Below are 23,472 nucleotides of genomic sequence, written 5' to 3'. Positions count from 1 at the left end.
TAGTCCATCCTTTCTCATTTTATAATGCACCACTTAATGCATTGCAGCAGGGGCTTCCAGCGCTCACGACAGGGAAGGTAAAAATAACCCATCCCCGGACTTAGCAGGTTACCTACTTTCAGCCTACAAGCTTAGCTTATAGAGCTAAAAGTAGGTGACAGATTCTCTTTAAAGTAAAAAAAAAAAAGCAAGGATTGCTGTTTTGTGGATATCTGGCCTCCCAAAAATGTAATTAAAAAGGGATTTAAAAAAAAGTCATATTCACCCTAAAGTAATACCAATGAAACCATTGATTCATCTTGCAAAAAGCTACAGAGGTGCAGCATTTCACAGGTAAGAAGAAAACTCTGTCGGCCACATGACTTATAGCAATCTTAGATTAGATCTTGCTTTGGGGAATTTGCCTCATCTGTGTAAGTCTGACCCAGCAATATGGGTGGTATCAACCATATAAGGTAAATTACCTCCGGGCAAGAAAAATCCTCACCCTGCAGATCAAAAACTTTCTTTTATGCTACAGTGTGAATCGGATTTACTTACCACCATGACATTAGATAGATGGCATCACTTTTGTACAACAGTCTCGAAGGGAAGCCCCCAGACTACACTAGCTGGAGACTAGAGATGAGCGAGCACCAAAATGCTCGGGTGCTCGTTATTCGGGACGAAATTATCGCGATGCTCGAGGGTTCGTTTCGAGTAACGAACCCCATTGAAGTCAATGGGCGACCGGAGCATTTTTGTATTTCGCCGATGCTCGCTAAGGTTTTCATGTGTGAAAATCGGGGCAATTCAAGAAAGTGATGGGAACGACACAGAAACGGATAGGGCAGGCGAGGGGCTACATGTTGGGCTGCATCTCAAGTTCACAGGTCCCACTATTAAGCCACAATACCGGCAAGAGTGGGCCCCCCCCACCCTCCCAACAACTTTTACTTCTGAAAAGCCCTCATTAGCAATGCACACCTTAGCTAAGCACCACACTACCTCCAACAAAGCACAGTCACTGCCTGCATGACACTCCGCTGCCACTTCTCCTGGGTTACACGCTGACCAACCCCCCCCCCCCCCCGCACGACCCAGTGTCCACAGCGCACACCAAACTGTCCCTGCCAAGCCTTCAGCTGCCCTCATGCCACGCCACCCTCATGTCTATGTATAAGTGCGTCTGCCACAGGAAAAGCAGGCACACACTGCAGAGGGTTGGCATGGCTAGGCAGCGACCCCCCCATAAAAGGGGTGGGCTGATAGTCCACAATGCTGTACAGAAGCAATGAGAAATCCAATCCTGTGCCACCTCCATCTGGAGCTGCACACGTGGGCATAGCAATGGGGAACCTATGTGCCACACACTATTCATTCTGTCAAGGTGTCTGCACGCCCCAGTCAGACCGCGGTTTTTTATAAATAGTCACAGGCAGGTACAACTCCGCAATAGGAATTCCGTGTGCACCCACAGCATGGGTGGCTCCCTGGAACCCACCGGCGGTACATAAAAATATCCCATTGCAGTGCCCAACACAGCTGAGGTAGTAATGTCGTGCTTAATGCAGGTGGGCTTCGGCCCACACTGCATGCCCCAGTCAGACTGGGGTTCTTTACAAGTGGAAACAGATGCATTTATAATTCCCTGTGGACCCACAGCAGGGGTGGGTGCCAGGAAGCCACCGGCGGTACATAGAAATATCCCATTGCATTGCCCAACACAGCTGAGGTAGTAATGTCGTGCTTAATGCAGGTGGGCTTCGGCCCACACTGCATGCCCCAGTCAGACTGGGGTTCTTTACAAGTGGACACATGTAGGTTAAACTCCGTGTGCACCTACAGCATGGGTGGCTCCCTGGAACCCATCGGCGGTACATAAAAATATCCCATTGCAGTGCCCAACACAGCTGAGGTAGTAATGTCGTGCTTAATGCAGGTGGGCTTCGGCCCACACTGCATGCCCCAGTCAGACTGGGGTTCTTTACAAGTGGAAACAGATGCATTTATAATTCCCTGTGGACCCACAGCAGGGGTGGGTGCCAGGAAGCCACCGGCGGTACATAGAAATATCCCATTGCATTGCCCAACACAGCTGAGGTAGTAATGTTGTGCTTAATGCAGGTGGGCTTCGGCCCACACTGCATGCCCCAGTCAGACTGGGGTTCTTTACAAGTGGACAGATGTAGGTTAAACTGCGTGTGCACCTACAGCATGGGTGGGTGCCAGGAAGCCACCGGCGGTACATAAAAATATCCCATTGCATTGCCCAACACAGCTGAGGTAGTAATGTCGTGCTTAATGGAGGTGGGCTTCGGCCGACACTGCATGGCCCAGTCAGACTGGGGTTCTTTACAAGTGGACAGGTGTAGGTTAAACTCCCTGTGGACCCACAGCATGGGTGGCTCCCTGGAACCCACCGGCGGTACATAAATATATCCCATTGCAGTACCCAACACAGCTGAGGTAGTAATGTCGTGCTTAATGCAGGTGGGCTTCGGCCCACACTGCCTGCCCCAGTCTGACTGGGGTTCTTTACAAGTGGAAACAGATGCATTTATAATTCCCTGTGGACCCACAGCATGGGTGGGTGCCAGGAAGCCACCGGCGGTACATAGAAATATCCCATTGCATTGCCCAACACAGCTGAGGTAGTAATGTCGTGCTTAATGCAGGTGGGCTTCGGCCCACACTGCATGCCCCAGTCAGACTGGGGTTCTTTAGAAGTGGACACATGCAGTTACAACTCCCTGTGGACCCACAGCATGGGTGGCTCCCTGGAACCCACCGGCGGTACATAAATATATCCCATTGCAGTACCCAACACAGCTGAGGTAGTAATGTCGTGCTTAATGCAGGTGGGCTTCGGCCCACACTGCATGCCCCAGTCTGACTGGGGTTCTTTACAAGTGGAAACAGATGCATTTATAATTCCCTGTGGACCCACAGCATGGGTGGCTCCCTGGAACCCACCGGCGGTACATAAATATATCCCATTACATTGCCCAACACAGCTGATGTAACGTCACGTCAGCTGTAATGCAGGTGGGCTAAAAATTTATTTGATTACACTGTAGGCGAGGGCCCACAAAAATTGCTGTATCAACGGTACTAATGTACATCAGAAAAATTGGCCCTGGCCAACCAAGAGGGCAGGTGAAACACATTAATCGCTTTGGTTAATGTGGCTTAAGTGGTAACTAGGCCTGGAGGCAGCCCAGTTTAACGAAAAATTGGTTCAAGTTAAAGTTTCAAGGCTTTTAAGAGCATTGAAACATATAAAAATTGTTTAGAAAAATTAGATGAGTGAGCCTTGTGGCCCTAAGAAAAATTGCCCGTTCAGCGTGATTACGTGAGGTTTCAGGAGGAGGAGCAGGAGGAGGAGGAGGAATATTAGACACAGATTGATGAAGCAGAAATGTCCCTGTTTTGGATGGTGAGAGAGAACGTAGCTTCCGTCCGCGGGTGCAGCCTACGTATTGTTTACGTATCGCTGCTGTCCGCTGGTGGAGAAGAGAAGTCTGGGGAAATCCAGGCTTTGTTCATCTTGATGAGTGTAAGCCTGTCGGCACTGTCGGTTGACAGGCGGGTATGCTTATCTGTGATGATTCCCCCAGCCGCACTAAACACCCTCTCCGACAAGACGCTAGCCGCAGGACAAGCAAGCACCTCCAGGGCATACAGCGCTAGTTCAGGCCACGTGTCCAGCTTCGACACCCAGTAGTTGTAGGTGGCAGAGGCGTCACGGAGGATGGTCGTGCGATTCGCTACGTACTCCCTCACCATCCTTTTACAGTGCTCCCGCCGACTCAGCCTTGACTGGGAGCGGTGACACAGTCTTGGTGGGGAGCCATAAAGCTGTCCAGGCCCTTAAAGACTGTTGCACTGCCTGTGCTGTACATGCTGCCTGATCTCTGCGCCTCCCCTGCTACCTGGCCCTCGGAACTGCGCCTTCTGCCACTAGCAACACTCTCGAACCCCTTTCCTCTTCGGGAATGAGAGTCGAAAGGTTCTCCTTATAGCGTGGGTCGAGCAGTGTGTACACCCAGTAATCTGTAGTGGCCAGAATGCGCGTAACGCGAGGGTCACGAGAAAGGCATCCTAACATGAAGTCAGCCATGTGTGCCAGGGTACCTGTACGCAACACATGGCTGTCTTCACTAGGAAGATCACTTTCAGGATCCTCCTCCTCCTCAGGCCATACACGCTGAAATGATGACAGGCAAGCAGCATGGGTACCGTCAGCAGTGGCCCAAGCTGTCTCTTCCCCCTCCTCCTCATCCTCCTCATGCTCCTCCTCCTCCTCAATGCGCTGAGATATAGACAGGAGGGTGCTCTGACTATCCAGCGACATACTGTCTTCCCCCGGCTCTGTTTCCGAGCGCAAAGCGGCTGCCTTTATGGTTTGCAGGGAACTTCTCAAGATGCATAGCAGAGGAATGGTGACACTAATGATTGCAGCATCGCCGCTCACCACCTGGGTAGACTGCTCAAAGTTTCGAAGGACATGGCAGATGTCTGCCAACCAGGCCCACTCTTCTGAAAAGAATTGAGGAGGCTGACTCCCACTGCGCCGCCCATGTTGGAGTTGGTATTCCACTATAGCTCTACGCTGCTCATAGAGCCTGGCCAACATGTGGAGCGTAGAGTTCCACCGTGTGGGCACGTCGCACAGCAGTCGGTGCACTGGCAGATTAAAGCGATGTTGCAGGGTGCGCAGGGTGGCAGCGTCCGTGTGGGACTTGCGGAAATGTGTGCAGAGCCGGCGCACCTTTACGAGCAGGTCTGACAAGCGTGGGTAGCTTTTCAGAAAGTGCTGAACCACCAAATTAAAGACGTGGGCCAGGCATGGCACGTGCGTGAGGCTGCCGAGCTGCAGAGCCGCCACCAGGTTACGGCCGTTGTCACACACGACCATGCCCGGTTGGAGGCTCAGCGGCGCAAGCCAGCAGGCGGTCTGCTCTGTCAGACCCTGCAGCAGTTCGTGGGCCGTGTGCTTTCTATCTCCTAAGCTGAGTAGTTTCAGCACGGCCTGCTGACGCTTGCCCACCGCTGTGCTGCCACACCGCGCGACACCGACTGCTGGCGACGTCCTGCTGCTGCTGACACATCTAGATTGCGAGACAGAGGTTGAGGAGGAGGAGGAGGAGGGTGCTTTAGTGGAGGAAGCATACACCGCCGAACATACCACCACCGAGCTGGGGCCCGCAATTCTGGGGGTGGGTAGGACGTGAGCGGTCCCAGGCTCTGACTCTGTCCCAGCCTCCACTAAATTCACCCAATGTGCCGTCAGGGAGATGTAGTGGCCCTGCCCGCCTGTGCTTGTCCACGTGTCCGTAGTTAAGTGGACCTTGCCACTAACCGCATTGGTGAGGGCGCGTACAATGTTGCGGGAGACGTGGTCGTGCAGGGCTGGGACGGCACATCAGGAAAAGTAGTGGCGACTGGGAACTGAGTAGCGCGGTGCCGCCGCCGCCATCATAGCTTTGAAAGCCTCCGTTTCCACAACCCTATACGGCAGCATCTCCAGGCTGATAAATTTGGCGATGTGGACGGTTAACGATTGAGCGTGCGGGTGCGTGGCGGCTGGACGGTGCGGTGCGAGACATTGGTGGATGGGGCCGAGGACAGCGGAGGTGAGGGTGTGGGTGCAGGCCATGAGACGGTAGTGCCTGTGTCCTGAGAGGGGGGTTGGATCTCAGTGGCAGGTTGGGGCATAGGGGGAGAGGCAGCGGTGCAAACCGGAGGCGGTGAACGGCCTTCGTCCCACCTTGTGGGGTGCTTGGCCATCATATGTCTGCGCATGCTGGTGGTGGTGAGGCTGTTGGTGGTGGCTCCCCGGCTGATCTTGGCGCGACAAAGGTTGCACACCACTGTTCGTCGGTCCTCAGGCGTCTCTGTGAAAAACTGCCAGACCTTAGAGCACCTCGGCCTCTGCAGGGTGGTATGGCGCGAGGGTGCGCTTTGGGAAACACTTGGTGGATTATTCGGTCTGGCCCTGCCTCTACCCCTGGCCACCGCACTGCCTCTTGCAACCTGCCCTGCTGCTGCCCGTGCCTCCCCCTCTGAAGACCTGTCCTGTGTAGGCGTTGCACACCAGGTGGGGTCAGTCACCTCATCGTCCTACTGCTCTTCCTCCGAATCCTCTGTGCGCTCCTCCCTCGGACTTACTGCCCTTACTACTACCTCACTGCAAGACAACTGTGTCTCATCGTCATCGTCCTCCTCACCCACAGAAAGTTCTTGAGACAGTTGGCGGAAGTCCCCAGCCTCATCCCCCGGACCCCGGGAACTTTCGAATGGTTGTGCATCAGTGACGAAAAACTCCTCTGGTGGGAGAGGAACCACTGCTGCCCAATCTGAGCAGGGGCCCGAGAACAGTTCCTGGGAGTCTTCCCGCTCCTGAGCATGTGTCATTGTAGTGGAGTGAGGAGGCTGGGAGGAAGAAGGAGCAGCAGACAGAGGATTCGGATTTGCAGCAGTGGACGGCGCAGAACTGTGGCTGGACGATAGGTTGCTCGAAGCACTTTCTGCCATCCAGGACAGGACCTGCTCACACTGCTCATTTTCTAATAAACGTCTCCCGCGTGGACCCATTAATTGGGCGATGAATGTGGGGACGCCAGAAACGTGCCTCTCTCCTAATCGCACAGCAGTCGGCTGCGATACACCTGTATCAGGAGTTCGGCCTGTGCCCACACCCTCACTTGGCCGCGTCCACGTCCTCTAGGCCTACCCCTACCCCTCAGCATGCTGTATTACCAATGATTTGATTTCACAGGCAGGAAATAAATTGGTGCAAGCCTGCAGGTCAAATATAATTTTTTTCCTTTTTTCGAAGGGAAGGCCCCACTGCGTATATTCAATGAACAAGAAGTTTAATAACTGTGGTGTGGCCCTGAAAAAGTGTCACACAACTTTAGTGTAGCAGAGTTATTAACTCTGGCAGAGCAGGTATTTGCCATTCAGGAAAGAAAATGGCGCTAGGCTGCAGTAAACCGTAGCTGGTTGCGTCTGATTTTTGTACGTTCTCCACGCAGCACACACGTACACGGAGACCTTAGGACTGACACAGGCAGGCCAAATATTATTTTTTTCCTTTTTTGCAAAGGGAAGGCCCCACTGCGTATATTCAATGAACAAGAAGTTTAATAACTGTGGTGTGGCCCTGAAAAAGTGTCACACAACTTTAGTGTAGCAGAGTTATTAACTCTGGCAGAGCAGGTATTTGCCAGTCAGGAAAGAAAATGGCACTAGGCTGCAGTAAAGCGTAGCTGGTTGCGTCTGATTTTTGTACGTTCTCCACGCAGCACACACGTACACGGAGACCTTAGGACTGACACAGGCAGGCCAAATATTATTTTTTTCCTTTTTTGCAAAGGGAAGGCCCCACTGCGTATATTCAATGAACAAGAAGTTTAATAACTGTGGTGTGGCCCTGAAAAAGTGTCACACAACTTTAGTGTAGCAGAGTTATTAACTCTGACAGAGCAGGTATTTGCCAGTCAGGAAAGAAAATGGCGCTAGGCTGCAGTAAACCGTAGCTGGTTGCGTCTGATTTTTGTACGTTCTCCACGCAGCACACACATACACGGAGACCTTAGGACTGACACAGGCAGGCCAAATATTATTTTTTTCCTTTTTTGCAAAGGGAAGGCCCCACTGCGTATATTCAATGAACAAGAAGTTTAATAACTGTGGTGTGGCCCTGAAAAAGTGTCACACAACTTTAGTGTAGCAGAGTTATTAACTCTGGCAGAGCAGGTATTTGCCAGTCAGGAAAGAAAATGGCGCTAGGCTGCAGTAAACCGTAGCTGGTTGCGTCTGATTTTTGTACGTTCTCCACGCAGCACACACGTACACGGAGACCTTAGGACTGACACACGCAGGCCAAATATTATTTTTTTCCTTTTTTGCAAAGGGAAGGCCCCACTGCATATATTCAATGAACAAGAAGTTTAATAACTGTGGTGTGGCCCTGAAAAAGTGTCACACAACTTTAGTGTAGCAGAGTTATTAACTCTGGCAGAGCAGGTATTTGCCAGTCAGGAAAGAAAATGGCGCTAGGCTGCAGTAAACCGTAGCTGGTTGCGTCTGATTTTTGTACATTCTCCACGCAGCACACATGTACACGGAGATCTTAGGACTGACACAGGCAGGCCAAATATTATTTTTTTCCTTTTTTGCAAAGGGAAGGCCCCACTGCGTATATTCAATGAACAAGAAATGTGTTGTGGCCCTGCCTACACAATTCTGTCCCTGTAGTATCAATGGAGGGTGCAATGCTCTGCACAGACGATTTTTAGAAAAAAAAAAAAATGCAACACTGCTAACAGCAGCCAGCACAGTACTGCAGACGGTTAAATGTGGCCCTAGAAAGGACCGTTGAGGTTCTTGAAGGCTACACTCACTCCTAACACTCTCCCTGCCTAAGCACCACTTCTGTCCCTAATGCCGGGTGCAATGCTCTGCACTGCCGATTTTGAGAAAAAAAAAAATTTCTCCACTGCTAACAGCAGCCTGCACACACGTAGATGTGGCCCTAAAAAGGACCGTTGGGGTTCTTGAAGCCTACAATCACTACAAACACTCTCCCTACAGCAACTCCAATAGAACAGCACTGTCCCTCAGCTAACTCACAAGGCATGTGTGGCGAGCCGCGGGAGGGGCCGACTTTTATACTCAGGTGACATCTGATCGCCCCAGCCACTCACAGCAGGGAGGTGGTATAGGGCTTGAACGTCACAGGGGGAAGTTGTAATGCCTTCCCTGTCTTTCAATTGGCCAGAAAAGCGCGCTAACGTCTCAGAGAGGAAACTGAAAGTAACCAGAATACCGCGTGGTATTCGTTTCGAGTAACGAATATCCCGAACACGCTAATATTCGCCCGAGTATCAAGCTCGGACGAGTACGTTCGCTCATCTCTACTGCAGACTATGTCTCTCAAAGTGTTGCATTGAACTTATCTGATATGACTGCGCCCCCATCACATCTTTCCAAATACTTATCCCTATGCTTCTGGAGGTGTTCTTCCAAAGGTTCACACACACATATCTGGTGGACTTGCCTTATAGTTTCAGATTTCTGGCACCAAATCACTTCCTTGAGTTCTATAGTCCTCCAAGCACCTTTCCCATTCATATCTACAGTCGAACTTCCAAAAGACAAACCCTCAGGACTGGGCAACCAACCTCATAAATTACCACAGTATATATGTATGGCAGCCCTGATACATATTACTTCTCAATGGAAGTCTCCATCCCTATCGATGTCTGCGGTGATACACCGCGTCTCAATTATGTATGAGAAAATTCATGTGACTAGGAAGGATGCGATGGAGGCCTTTCTACTCACTTGGCCACCATAGGTCTTACATTTAGAGTCTTTTGGCCTTCAACACCAAATTGCAACGTAATGATATTAGCATAAATAAAGTGCGCTCCTACACTGAAATAGCATCTTTATCTATATATTCCTGTGGCAAGCCGGGTTCACTCGTCAGCAGATCAGCGACCTCTCAGAACGGACATGGGCACCAACCATGTAGAAATACAGATAGTCCCCGACTTGCGAACATTCGACTTACGAATTTCGCTAGATACGAACAATCTGTTTTGCACAGTATGATGTAATGCTATGGCATTAAATCACACTGTGCAGGGATCGGAGAGGCTTCTATCAAGCCTGATAGAAGCCTGTCCGGTCAGATCGCGGTTGCTAGGCAGCCGGGGGCCTTCTGAAAGGCCCTAGGGCTGCCTATGCAGAGCGCCTAGCAAGCCGTGCGCTAGATGGGCACTCTGCATAGGCAGCCCTGGGGCCTTTCAGGAGGTCCCCGGCTGCCTAGCAACCACACAGCATCCCGCGATCTCATCGTGGTACGCTGTACGGGCCCCCTGAACGTCGGTGCAAGCTGTTTCTTACAGCGCGCACCCGGCGGCAGCAGTTCCGACGAGCCGTGCCGCTCGTCAGAACTGTTAACACTTTAAATACCGCTGTCAGAGCGGTATTTAAAGTGTTAACAGTTCCGACAAGCGGCGGGGCTCGTCGGAACTGCTGCCGCCGGGTGCCCGCTGTAAGAACAGCCGGCACCCGACGTTGTATGGAGCGGGATTCACCCGCGATCCCCTCCATACTACCATTTGTTCGACTTGCGAACAAAACGGACTTGCGAACGGGCTCCCGGAACGGAACCTGTTCGCAAGTCGGGGAGCACCTGTACTCCAGGAGACTGCGATTTTTTATAAAACTGGCACCTGCCAGCATTTATTCCACAGTGCAGCAGTAACAGTTCAAACAGCTTAAAATGTTCAGGGTTTACAACCCACTGGGTCCTCGTCACTAATCCCGCCGGGGGGTGTTTGGAGGGTGTCCTCCTCTTTCAGACTGGTGTGATGGTCCCCAAAACTAATCTGCACTGGACCACAGGCTCCCAGTTCCTGACCCGGCTTCTATCGCCACCTCTCTGACTAGCAGCCAGCCTTCCCCTTGAATGAGATGGGAACAGACTTTTATGTAGCTTCCTGCCACATCAATAGGCATTAACCCTTTCACTGCAGTCCCAGAAGTCATGTCTGCAGCCCTCTACAGGCCCTTCTGTGTACTGAACTCCCACATATCACCCCCCACCCCCTCCTTGATGAAGGCCGTAGGCCACATCTCAGATTTTACCCCTCTGTGGTCCAAACTCAAGGTTCGGGGATCTCCATGTGTGAGGTTAACACTGCAACTTTCTTTAGGATCTGTAACTGGCACTGTCCTAGCTGCCACCTCATCTTACTCATGCTCAGCTACCATCACAACCTTTTCTTCAGTTTGTGACTTAACTGGCCCTTTCTCCCCAAGGGCTTAGTCACACGGGCGCATCGGCGCCCATGTTTCTGCAGGAGGAAGACGGCCGTACCTCAAGACGGACGTATCTGCAGCATCGGGAGAAAAAACATGTGACCGGCTTCATTGCCGGTCATGTGTTCTTTCTTCAGCGCTGCAGAGAGATGTCCGTCTTGAGGTACAGCCGTCTTCTTGCAGTGAGGGCTCAGTCACACGGGCACATCGGTGCCTGTGTATGGGTGCCAGTGCGCCTGTGTGACTGAGCCCTTAATGGCCTCCCTTCAAGTCCTTGTGTTGTGTCTGCCTCTACCAACTCGGTTCTGCTACTGTCTGCAACTTTTTTCACACAGCTTTCTTTACTTGCCACTTCTGAGACCTCTTTTCCAATCTCTGCTTCAGTGGCCTCTTCAGCCGCAGCAGCCACTTTTACTTTAGAGGATTGTTCAGCCTCCATCTGTTGCTTGGTGCCTTTATTCCATGTAAACACGGCCAACGATTGAATAGCGAATTATAATTCATTCACTTATCATTAAATTTATGCAGCCATAAAATCCTGCCGATAATCGGCCCGTGTAAACCGAGTCTATGAACAACTGCTTAATTACTGTGAATGGAGGCGGATAGCCGGAAGAGCTCTGCTTTGCCTCCATTCATTGATTAAATATCGCTCCTGCGTGAAAGCATAGGAAAGTGGCTTTACATGGGTGTATGAGGTTTTTGCGCATAACTCAGTGCAACACATTTGTGCCATGAATGAGTCTTTTCTGTGTGCTCATCGGCATAATTTACTGTGTTTTTTTGCCCTCTGAGGGCATGTTTTTTTGTGCACAGGACACAACCATGCTCCAATTTAAATGGCTATTTACCTTAGTGAATTCCAAACGTGTTCTTTTTCTTGCGGAATTGCGCAGCGTATTGTGCATACCGTTTCACACTGTGCGCACATTTGCTCAACCCCCATAGACCTCTATGGTGACCGTGGGTGCATAAATGCACAAAACAGTAGGGCATGCTGCATTTTCTTTGCGTGCGCAAAAAAAGTAGATGAGAAGGAACCCATTGAAATCAATGGGTTCTATTCTCTGTGGCTTGTGCGCAAATATGTTCGTGTGAAGTTGCCATGCGGCCAAAATCTGTTACCTTATCTACGAACAACAGCTCCAGTATTTGCTAAGAATCATTCCTCGCAAAAGAGGATGTTGCACATTTCAGGAAACCAGCAAGTCACATATACAGATGAAAACTAAAGATTTGTGTTTCAATGCACTCAGGGGACTCGTCATGTAAGTAATTATTCATTCACTAGGACTATAGACCTATCAGTAAGCCGAACTCATGCCCTGTGGTATCCCGCATATCTGTAACTACTGACTTCTGTTACTGTGTAATTCCCTGATATTGTACAGTGGTGCAGGATACGTGTGCACTATATAGATAAGTTAAATTAATTATATATGACATTGGGCTGATGTTGTCTATAATATGTACGGGGGAACCACAAAAAATTGTCTTATAAGTGTTTATTTACATTTATCTAAATAATCAAATAGTAGTTGGAACTGAGGAAATGACACTACGGAATAAAGAAAGGGGAACGTTCTGTAGCTAGGGTTCATGGTGGCCTCTACTCCGACTCCCACACAGCTACACTACAGAGTAAAATGATGGTGGTTGTAGTGATCTCTGCTCATGGAGGGCGGTGTAGCATGTAGCATAGTGCCGGTTTTCCCAGTAGGAAGGAGCTCCTGGAGTCAGAGTATGGGATGAAATAGCGAAACTCACTTTTATTCAGCGGTCCAGGCAAACAAGGCAACATCCACTGCAGTCCACTGTCCTTTACATCCGAATTTCAGAGCTTTGGTGACTGGAGATACCGCCTCTCCTACAAATGTTCTTGCAAAACACTTAAAGGGGTTGTCCCGCGATAGCAAGTGGGGTTATACACTTCTGTATGGCCATATTAATGCACTTTGTAATATACATCGTGCATTAAATATGAGCCATACAGAAGTTATTCACTTACCTGCTCCGTTGCTGGCGTCCCCGTTGCCATGGTGCCGTCTAACTTCAGCGTCTAATCGCCGGATTAGACGCGCTTGCGCAGATGGTTCTTTTCCTTTCGGCTCCCTCCGGCATCATCGGCGTTCTGGCTCCGCCCCCTTGTACACATCATCGCGTAGCTCCGCCCCCGTCAATGTGCCGATGCCAGCCAATCAGGAGTCTGGAACCGGAACACGTCATGGGGCGGAGCTATGCGATGACGCGTACAAGGGGGCGGAGCCAGAACGCCGATGATGCCGGAGGGAGCCGAAAGGAAAAGAACCATCTGCGCAAGCGCGTCTAATCCGGCGATTAGACGCTGAAGTTAGACGGCACCATGGCAACGGGGACGCCAGCAACGGAGCAGGTAAGTGAATAACTTCTGTATGGCTCATATTTAATGCACGATGTATATTACAAAGTGCATTAATATGGCCATCCAGAAGTGTATAACTGCACTTGCTATCGCGGGACAACCCCTTTAAGCTTGGTATCCAGCACCTTCTTCTTCCTACTTCAGGAATAAACTGTTTCCGGCTGTTCCTTAGTCCAGCTTCCCTGTTCTTCTTGCTGCACCTCTCCTTCAGCTCTGCATAAATTCTTCAGCACTCTGTACTTTCTTCTTCTTATGTAGAACAGAGTAAATAAAGGGGAACCTTCTATCTTGTTACATTTTGAACAACCAAATATGTATTTTTTTCTCTTTCAAACTTCATTAGGAGCAAATTTGTAAGTAATGTTGGACAAATCTTCACAACAACCTAGAAAATCTCAGCCGGGTGCAGCACAGAGCTGTGTAGATTCTGGGAAATTTACTTCCTGAAATTCTGATACTTTTCGTTTTGAATTGTGATTTCATTGAAACAATATATATTATAAAAAATAAGTAGGGTGTGAGAAACCCATGAGAACCGCGCCTGCAGTTACAAGCGCCGGCCACTACACAGAGATTGGCGTGGAGACTTCAGCTGCTTCTTCTGCTCCGACCTTTGTGTATTTGCAGTGCTGATAGCATGTGCCCGCTCAGTTGGTCAGTTGGGGTCCCGAGCGACAGACCCCAGCCAATCAACTCTTGATGACCTATTCTGAGGATAGTATTCTCCCTGGAGAAACCCTTTAATTGACATGACTGTGTGACTGGTGAGATTGTGTGTTCTGAGAATTGGATTAGTGATCAAAAACACCAAGACTGTGACATGACCTGTTGGTAAGTATCAACTCAGAAGAGAAGTGGAGTCGATGGCATGAATTAAAAGAAAGATACTTTATTTAAAACCAGCCGGTGACACATTTTGAGATTCGCAGAGCTCTTCGTCAGACAGCTGGGTCAATATATGAATTTAGATTTAAATTCTCTGGTCAAAAAATGCCGAGGCAGGGGCAATGCAGACCATGACGGGTAGCAATGAAAGTCCTGCCAGCAAAGGGCAGTGTAGACTCTCATTGCTTAACCCCTTACTAACACACATATGGCTATGTATGTCCTTACTGCACATACCCCATGCAGTTAGGACGCATATGTAGCATTCCACAGCATATGCTGTGTATGGAATGGACTGGGGAGCCAAACCCACTCCATACACTATGAGTTTGGGCTGTTTCTGATACCGTAGCTGACACCTGCCCTCAACAGCCACAATCAGAGATAACGCTGATCATGGCTGTTAACCCTCTAAATATCCCAATCCTTTGGAGTTTAGATTTCCCAGACGACCCTGCAGTGTTAATATTGCAGGGGTGCCTATCAGATGTCATGGCAGCGTAGGGGGTTTTGAAGGTCCCCAGGACTACCATGTATTTCTGCCTATTAAAATGTGACTGCAGCACACCTTGAATAGGAAGCCTGTAAAAACACGGTACAATGCAATAAGGGCTTATTTACACGATTGTATATCGGCCGGCGTTTTCCCTTCCCACCCCCTCACCGGCTCACTCCACCACTCCAGCGTTTGCAATGAGAGGGGGCGGGGTGGAATTAAGCTCCTCCCTGTCCCACCCACTCCCATTGCTGGCTATGGACAAGGGGCAGGGAGGGGATGGGAGCTTAGCTCTGCCCCCGTCCCGTTCATTCCCATTGAAAACCGCTCAAAGGGGAGGAGAGCCGGTGAAGGGGAGGGAAGGGGGGACTGCTCAGATGGAAGCGTATATCGGCCGTCAGTGAAAACTCCGGCCGATATACACTTGTGTAAATAAGCCCTAACACAGTATTGCATTATACTGCATAAGAGTTCAAATGATCACAAGCTCAAGTCCCCTATGTGGACTAATTAAAGAAGTAAAAATAAGTAAAATAAAGATGTTTTAATTATTAAAACGATAAAAATATTAGAAGTTAAGAAAACAAACCCTATTCCCAATTGCTGTATCCATAAAGGACCAACGTATTAAAATATCACATTATTAATCCCACAAGGTTAACTTCATTAAAAAAAACACATTGCGCTGATTTGGTGATCTAAAAGTCGCATGTTCTCCAAAATAGTACCAATGCAAACCACAAGTCGCCCTGCAACATAAATGTTCTCAACCACCCCTATCTATAAAAAAATTAAAAAGTTCTGAGGGTTAAAAGATGGCCAGTTAAAGCAAATTTTTTTAAAGAGGGTTTTTCTTTACTATTCATTACTATATAAAAAAAACTGTATCATTTTGGTTTTACTGTAATCGTACTTATCCATAGAATAAGAACATGTCAGTTTTACTGCACCATGAATGCTGTAAAAATGCCCCCTCTCCCTCCCCCAAAGATGGCGCAATCGCGTTTTTTGTAAGGTACATTAAATGGCACAATTCAAAAATACAACCCATCCTGAAAAGCTCTCCTATAGATATATCACTGGAAAAATAAAAGTTATGTCTTTTTGAAAGTGTGGATACTAGATCTGGACGCAGGCACATCAATGACCCTTGGTCATGAAAGGATAAACCTCCTAATTATTTGACAAGGGGTATGTGATAGATAATATATTGTACCTTATGTGACTCAATTTGCCATTTTTTTGGCATAGAAATAGGCTTCATTGACAGGGCTGTATGGGTAGTGAGAGTTATTGTGCCTAGAATAGGAACAGGCGCTTCACCTTTGTTTTGTGTAATCCATTTTGTCACATATCAGATGAATGTGTTATTAGTGCCTAGCAGTGCTAAAAACACACTTCTATGGGAACCAATAGGCTCCTACAGAAGCAGTCACATGAGTACTTATTAGATGCGGTGAATCAGCGTATCTAACAAAGATAGGACATACGAGTGCGCGCAAAAATAGGACATGTCCTATCTCTGCTGCGTGCTTTTCATTCACTCCTATGGGAGCCTTGAAAGCACACAGCATGCGCCTCGGTGAGTGTGAACGGGCTGCTTCACGGACCTTGAAGCAGCCCGATCACGCGATCTTTACAGGACTATAGCAGCACTGTTGTCTCACTGCTGAACGAGGCCTAAATAAAATAAATTATAATTTTTATTGTGATCCAAGTAACTTTATTGGGGAAAATAACATTTTTGTGACACAAAAGTTGCATTCAGAAGTCTTGTGTAGTGCCTCTTACACACTGTGGTATTTTACATCTTGTATAGAATGACACTTTTTGTCCTGCAATAAAGGCATTCTCTGGGATGAGGATTGGAGGTTGAGGTCTACAGCATAATGTGAGCAGTGGGGACACCAGAAGATCTCCTACCGGTTATGCTTCCTTGGTTTTCTTTCCGAGTCAGTGTTTCTAACTCTGCTGTGTTGGCTGCCTTACTGGTCCCCGGGTCTTTGGTTGTGCCGCAGCACGGGTCCTCTTGTGGCAGAGCGGAAGAGCAGTGATAGCAGAGGCTGGTCTGTTGTGAGGCCTGTCTGTCACTTAACCGAGTTGCGCTAATGAGGAGGAAAGAAGCCGGCGCTACACATGCGCTTCAAGATGGCGCTCAGGCGCATACATCTGCAAACGCTACTGCGAATATTTTGCACCATGAGGTTACCTGTGCAACATTGGAGGTAATACTTGAATATTGAGTGTGGTGATTGTGCGAATACACAAAATGCTATGACCATTTAGATTGCTTCATTAAGAGATGCCACAATGCGGTAAACAGGTTGGTGGGATTTGACCGTTCCAATCTTCCTGCAATCCCGGTAAGAAATGCTCATGAAACATCTACAGTTGTATTTGTCTCCTCTGATGGGATTTAATTAGGGATGAGCGAGCATACTCGTCCGAGCTTGATGCTCGTTCGAGTATTAGGGTGTTCGAGATGCTCGTTACTCGAGACGAGCACCACGCGATGTTCGAGTTACTTTCACTTTCATCTCTGAGAAATTTGCGCGCTTTTCTGGCCAATAGAAAGACAGGGAAGGCATTACAACTTCCCCCTGCGACGTTCCAGCCCTATACCACCCCCCTGCAGTGAGTGGCTGGCGAGATCAGGTGTACCCGAGTATTTAAATCTGCCCCGCCCGCGGCTCGCCACAGATGCATGGTGACAGAGATCAGGGAAAGTGCTGGTGATGCTGCTGCTGCTATAGGGAGAGTGTTAGGTGCTATTTTAGCCTTCAAGAACCCCAACGGTCCTTCTTAGGGCCACATCTGACCGTGTGCAGTACTGTTGAGGCTGCTGGGAGCAGTGTTGCACAATTCTTTTTGTTTTGTATATCGAGCGTGCAGAGCATTGCGTCCTCAGTCTGCAGTCATTTTACAGAGTATAGGGGCAGTACTGGTGAGGCAGGGACAGTGGGAAAGGTGAAAGAGATATACTGGCTATATAGGCAGTAGGCTTTTTCCCAAAAAGTAAAAAAAAAATACTGTATTTGGCATGCCTGTCACTGCCTTCAGTTTACTGCGTCTCTGCTGGGGGTAGTAGTTGGTGAATTAATACCCAGCCTTGCGCATAATTGTTGCCTGCCTCTGCAGTGTGTTACGTACGCGAAGTCAGCCTCCAACAGGGAAATCGAAATACAGTGTATATCACAGGCAGTGTGGTTGTTCCCAAAAACTTCAAAAAAATACTGTATTTGGCCTGCCTGTCACTGCCTTCAGTTTACTGCGTCTCTGCTGGGGGTAGTAGTTGGTGAATTAATACCCAGCCATGCGCATAATTGTTTCCTGCCTCTGCAGTGCGTTACGTATGCGAAGTCAGCCTCCAACCACAGGCCAATAAGCGGCACATTTAATTACAACGTTCTGTTTCTGCTAATCTCGTAATACACCATGCTGAGGGGTAGGGGTAGGCCTAGAGGATGTGGACGGGGGCGAGGACGCGGAGGCCCAAGTCAGGGTGTGGGCACAGGCCGAGCTCCTGGTCCAGGTGTATCGCAGCCGACTGCTGCGGGATTAGGAGAGAGGCAAGTTTCTGGGGTCCCCAGATTCATCTCACAATTAATGGGTCCACACGGTAGACCTTTATTAGAAAATGAGCAGTGTGAGCAGGTCCTGTCATGGATAGCAGAAAGTGCATCCAGCAATCTATCGACCACACAGTCTTCTAGGCCGTCCACAGCTGCAACTCTGAATCCTCTGGCTGCTGCTCCTCCTTCCTCCCAGCCTCCTCACTCCATGAAAATGACACATTCTGAGGAGCAGGCAGACTCCCAGGAACTGTTCTCGGGCCCCTACCCAGATTGGGCAGCAATGGTTCCTCTCCCACCAGAGGAGTTTATCGTGACCGATGCCCAACCTTTGGAAAGTTCCCGGGGTCCGGGGGATGAGGCTGGGGACTTCCGGCAACTGTCTCAAGAGCTTTCAGTGGGTGAGGAGGACGATGACGATGAGACACAGTTGTCTATCAGTGAGGTAGTAGTAAGGGCAGTAAGTCCGAGGGAGGAGCGCACAGAGGATTCGGAGGAAGAGCAGCTGGACGATGAGGTGACTGACCCCACCTGGTTTGCTAAGCCTACTGAGGACAGGTCTTCAGAGGGGGAGGCAAGTGCAGCAGCAGCGCAGGTTGGAAGAGGCAGTGCGGTGGCCAGGGCCAGACCGAATAATCCACTAACTGTTTCCCAAAGTGCCCCCTCGCGCCATGCCACCCTGCAGAGGCCGAGGTGCTCAAAGGTCTGGCAGTTTTTTACTGAGAGTGCAGACGACCGACGAACTGTGGTGTGCAAGGTTTGTCGCGCCAAGATCAGCCGGGGAGCCATCACCACCAGCCTCACCACCAGCAGCATGCGCAGGCATATGATGGCCAAGCACCCCACAAGGTGGGACAAAGGCCATTCACCGCCTCCGGTTTGCACCACTGCCTCTCCCCCTGTGCCTCAACCTGCCACTGAGATCCAACCCCCCCTCTCAGGACACAGGCAGGACCATCTCCCAGCCTGCACCCACACGCTCACCTCCGCTGTCCTCGGCCTCATCCAGCAATGTCTCTCAGCGCGGCGTCCGGCCGTCGCTAGCGCAACAGTTTGAGCGCAAGCGCAAGAACGCCGCCACGCACCCGCACGCTCAAGCGTTAAACGTGCACATAGCCAAATTGATCAGCCTGGAGATGCTGCCGTATAGGCTTGTGGAAACGGAGGCTTTCAAAAACATGATGGCTGCGGCGGCCCCGCGCTACTCGGTTCCCAGTCGCCACTACTTTTCCCGATGTGCCGTCCCAGCCCTGCACGACCACGTCTCCCGCAACATTGTACGCGCCCTCACCAACGCGGTTACTCCCAAGGTCCACTTAACAACGGACACGTGGACAAGCACAGGCGGGCAGGGCCACTATATCTCCCTGACGGCACATTGGGTGAATTTAGTGGAGGCTGGGACCGAGTCAGAGCCTGGGACCGCTCACGTCCTACCCACCCCCAGAATTGCGGGCCACAGCTCGGTGGTGCTATCTGCGGCGGTGTATGCTTCCTCCACTAAACCACCCTTCTCCTCCTCCTCCTCCTCCTACGCAACCTCTGTCTCGCAATCAAGATGTGTCAGCAGCAGCACGTTGCCACCAGTCGGTGTCGCGCAGGGTGGCAGCACAGCGGTGGGCAAGCGCCAGCAGGCCGTGTTGAAACTACTCAGCTTAGGAAAGAAGAGGCACACGGCCCACGAACTGCTGCAGGGTCTGACAGAGCAGACCGACCGCTGGCTTTCGCCGCTGAGCCTCCAACCGGGCATGGTCGTGTGTGACAACGGCCTTAACCTGGTGGCGGCTCTGCAGCTCGGCAGCCTCATGCACGTGCCATGCCTGGCCCACGTCTTTAATTTGGTGGTTTAGCGGTTTCTGAAAAGCTACCCACGCTTGTCAGACCTGCTCGGAAAGGTGCGCCGGCTCAGCGCACATTTCCGCAAGTCCAAGACAGACGCTGCCACCCTGCGGACCCTGCAACATCGGTTTAATCTGCCAGTGCACTGACTGCTGTGCGACGTGCCCACACGGTGGAACTCTACGCTCCACATGTTGGCCAGGCTCTATGAGCAGCGTAGAGCTATAGTGAAATACCAACTCCAACATGGGCGGCGTAGTGGGAGTCAGCTTCCTCAATTCTTTACAGAAGAGTGGGCCTGGTTGGCAGACATCTGCCAGGTCCTTGGAAACTTTGAGGAGTCTACCCAGATGGTGAGCGGCGATGCTGCAATCATTAGCGTCACCATTCCTCTGCTATGCCTCTTGAGAAGTTCCCTGCAAAGCATAAAGGCAGACGCTTTGCGCTCGGAAACGGAGGCGGGGGAAGACAGTATGTCGCTGGATAGTCAGAGCACCCTCATGTCTATATCTCAGCGCATTGAGGAGGAGGAGGAGGGGGAGGAGCATGAGGAGGAGGGGGAAGAGACAGCTTGGCCCACTGCTGCTTGCCTGTCATCCTTTCAGCGTGTATGACCTGAGGAGGAGGAGGAGGAGGATCCCAAAAGTGATCTTCCTAGTGAGAACAGCCATGTGTTGCGTACAGGTACCCTGGCACACATGGCGGACTTCATGTCAGGATGCCTTTCTCGTGACCCTCGCGTTACACGCATTCTGGCCACTACGGATTACTAGGTGTACACACTGCTCGACCCACGGTATAAGGAGAACCTTTCCACTCTCATACCCGAAGAGGAAAGGGGTACGAGAGTGATGCTATACCACAGGACCCTGGCGGACAAACTGATGGTGAAATTCCCATACGACAATGCTAGTGGCCGAAGGCGCAGTTCCGAGGGCCAGGTAGAAGGGGAGGCGCGGAGATCAGGCAGTATGTACAGCGCAGGCAGGGGAACACTCTCCAAGGCCTTTGCCAGCTTTATGGCTCCCCAGCAAGACTGTGTCACCGCTCCCTAGTCAAGGCTGAGTCGGCGGGAGCACTGTAAAAGGATGGTGAGGGAGTATGTAGCCGATCGCACGACCGTCCTCCGTGACGCCTCTGCTCCCTACAACTACTGGGTGTTGAAGCTGGACACGTGGCCTGAACTCGCACTGTATGCCCTGGAGGTGCTTGCTTGTCCTGCGGCTAGCGTCTTGTCAGAGAGGGTGTTTAGTGCGGCTGGGGGAATCATCACGGATAAGCGTACCCGCCTGTCAACTGACAGTGCCGACAGGCTTACACTCATAAAGATGAACAAAGCCTGGATTTCCCCAGACTTCTCTTCTCCACCAGTGGACAGCAGCGGTACCTATACAATACGTAGGCTGCACCCGCGGATGGAAGCATCGTTCTCTATCACCATCAATCTGTGTATTATATTCATCCTCCTCCTCCTACTCTTCCTCCTGAAACCTCACGTAATCACGGGCAATTTTTCTTAGGCCCACAAGGCTCAGTCATATGACTTTTGTAAACAATGTTTATACGTTTCAATTCTCATTAAAGCGTTGAAACGTGCACCTGAACCAATTTTTATTTTAACTGGGCTGCCTCCAGGCCTAGTTACAAATTAAGCCACATTAACCAAAGCGATTAATGGGTTTCAACTGCCCTCTTGGTACACCAATTTTTTTGGGCCATCGCCTACAGTGTAATCCTAGTAATTTTTATTGGCTTCCCCTGCACTCATGCTACAGCAAGGTGTGTGGGGTTGGCCTACACTTTTGCTACATAAATGTAACTGGGGCCTTGTCTATACTGCAACTACTGAAATGTGAAAGAGACTGTTATCTCCCTAAACTGCTGCAACGGGAATGTTACTGTGGCCTGTCTTGACTGCTACTACTACTGAAATGGAACTTATACTGTGCTCCCCCTATACTGCTGCTTTGGAATTGTTACTGGGGCCTGTCTGGACTGCTACTACCACTGAAATGGAACTAATACTGTGCTCCCCCTATAATGCTGCTAGTGATATGTTACTGGGGCCTGTGCCTAATGCTACCGATGAAATGTTTCTAATTCTGGGCTCTGCCTATACCGCTGCTACTGCTATGTCACTGGGATGTGGAAACGGAGGCTTCCCAAAGACATGATGGTGGTGAGGCCATTTCCCACCAACGCGGTTACTGCTAAGGTGCATATAACCACGGACACGTGGAGAGGACACGTAGTGCCTCCAAAAAATTCCCCTTCTCCTCCAACAATGAAAACATTCTTGGCAAATACCTTTGCATTGGTCTGTCTGGTGGCAGTCCAAGAATTTCACCTTTACCGACACAACAAGAGAGCCCCCCCACCATCCCCCCACCACGGCCCACTTAATCCTGGCCACATTCCGAAAACCAACTAAATAAAACAGCGCTACTAGGTCCGCAGTCGCCACCACATTCCCACCAACACGGTTACTGTTAAGGTACATATTACCAGTCTGACTGGGGCATGCACTGTGGGCCGAAGCACACCTGTATTGTATGTGACGTTAGCTCTGCTGAGCAGGGCACTGCAATGGGATGCTTTTATGTACCGCCGATGGGTTCCAGGGAGCCACCCATGCTGTGGGTCCACAGGGACTTCACATTACGGATTTGTACCTGCCAGTGTCTATATATTAAAAACCCCGGTCAGACTGGGGCATGCAGTGTGGGCCGAAGACCACCTGCATTTAATCGGATGTTACCTCAGCTGTGCTGGGCAATGCAATGGGATATATTTATGTACCGCCGGTGGCTTCCTGGGACCCACCTATGCTGTCGGTCCACATGGAGTTGTAACTGCATGTGTCTACTTATAAAGAACCCCAGTCTGACTGGGGCATGCAGTGTGGGCCGAAGCCCACCTGCATTAAACCTGACGTTACCTCAGCTGTGCTGGGCAATGCAATGGGATATATTTATGTACCGCCGGTGGGTTCCAGGGAGCCACCCATGCTGTCGGTCCACACGGACTTCACATTAGTGAGTTGTACCTGCCTGTGTCTATGTATTAAAAACCCCGGTCTGACTGGGGAATGCAGTGCGGGCCGAAGCCCACCTGTATTTAATCTGACGTTAGCTCTACTATCCGGGGCACTGCATTGGGACAAACTAGCATAGGAGTCCGCTGTAGGCCCGCGATTGCTGAGGGTTTGTGCAGAGGCCTATGTCCTGGGTGCAGTAAAAGTGCGCTTCCTGCCTAGGATTGCTGAAGCTGTGGGCCGAGGCCTATGTCGTGGGCGCGGTGCAAGTCTGCCATGTTTGACCGCTCAGATTAATTTTTTGTTCATGTCTTGGGCTTCCTAGGACCCCCCTATGCTGTTGATGCAAACTTAGTTCCCATCGCGGTGTTTGGCCTGTCTGGCACAAAGGCACTGACTTGGGTAGAGGGCAGAGCGCTGA

General features: G+C 50.3%; 1 protein-coding gene across 1 annotated transcript in view; it reads left to right on the top strand.

Moving 5' to 3' along the window:
* The first annotated feature begins 12,078 nt into the window (after positions 1-12,078).
* Positions 12,079-23,472, top strand: part of LOC136631356 (B-cell receptor CD22-like) — a 70,471-nt gene continuing 59,077 nt past the window's right edge. The window contains exon 1 of the mRNA XM_066605622.1: positions 12,079-12,092. The gene's annotated coding sequence lies outside the window, so the exon portion shown is untranslated. The remainder of the gene's footprint in view (positions 12,093-23,472) is intronic.

This window comes from Eleutherodactylus coqui, chromosome 6, assembly GCF_035609145.1.
Source record: "Eleutherodactylus coqui strain aEleCoq1 chromosome 6, aEleCoq1.hap1, whole genome shotgun sequence".
Lineage (NCBI taxonomy): Eukaryota > Metazoa > Chordata > Amphibia > Anura > Eleutherodactylidae > Eleutherodactylus > Eleutherodactylus coqui.
This window is presented reverse-complemented; position numbering and strand designations above follow the sequence as displayed.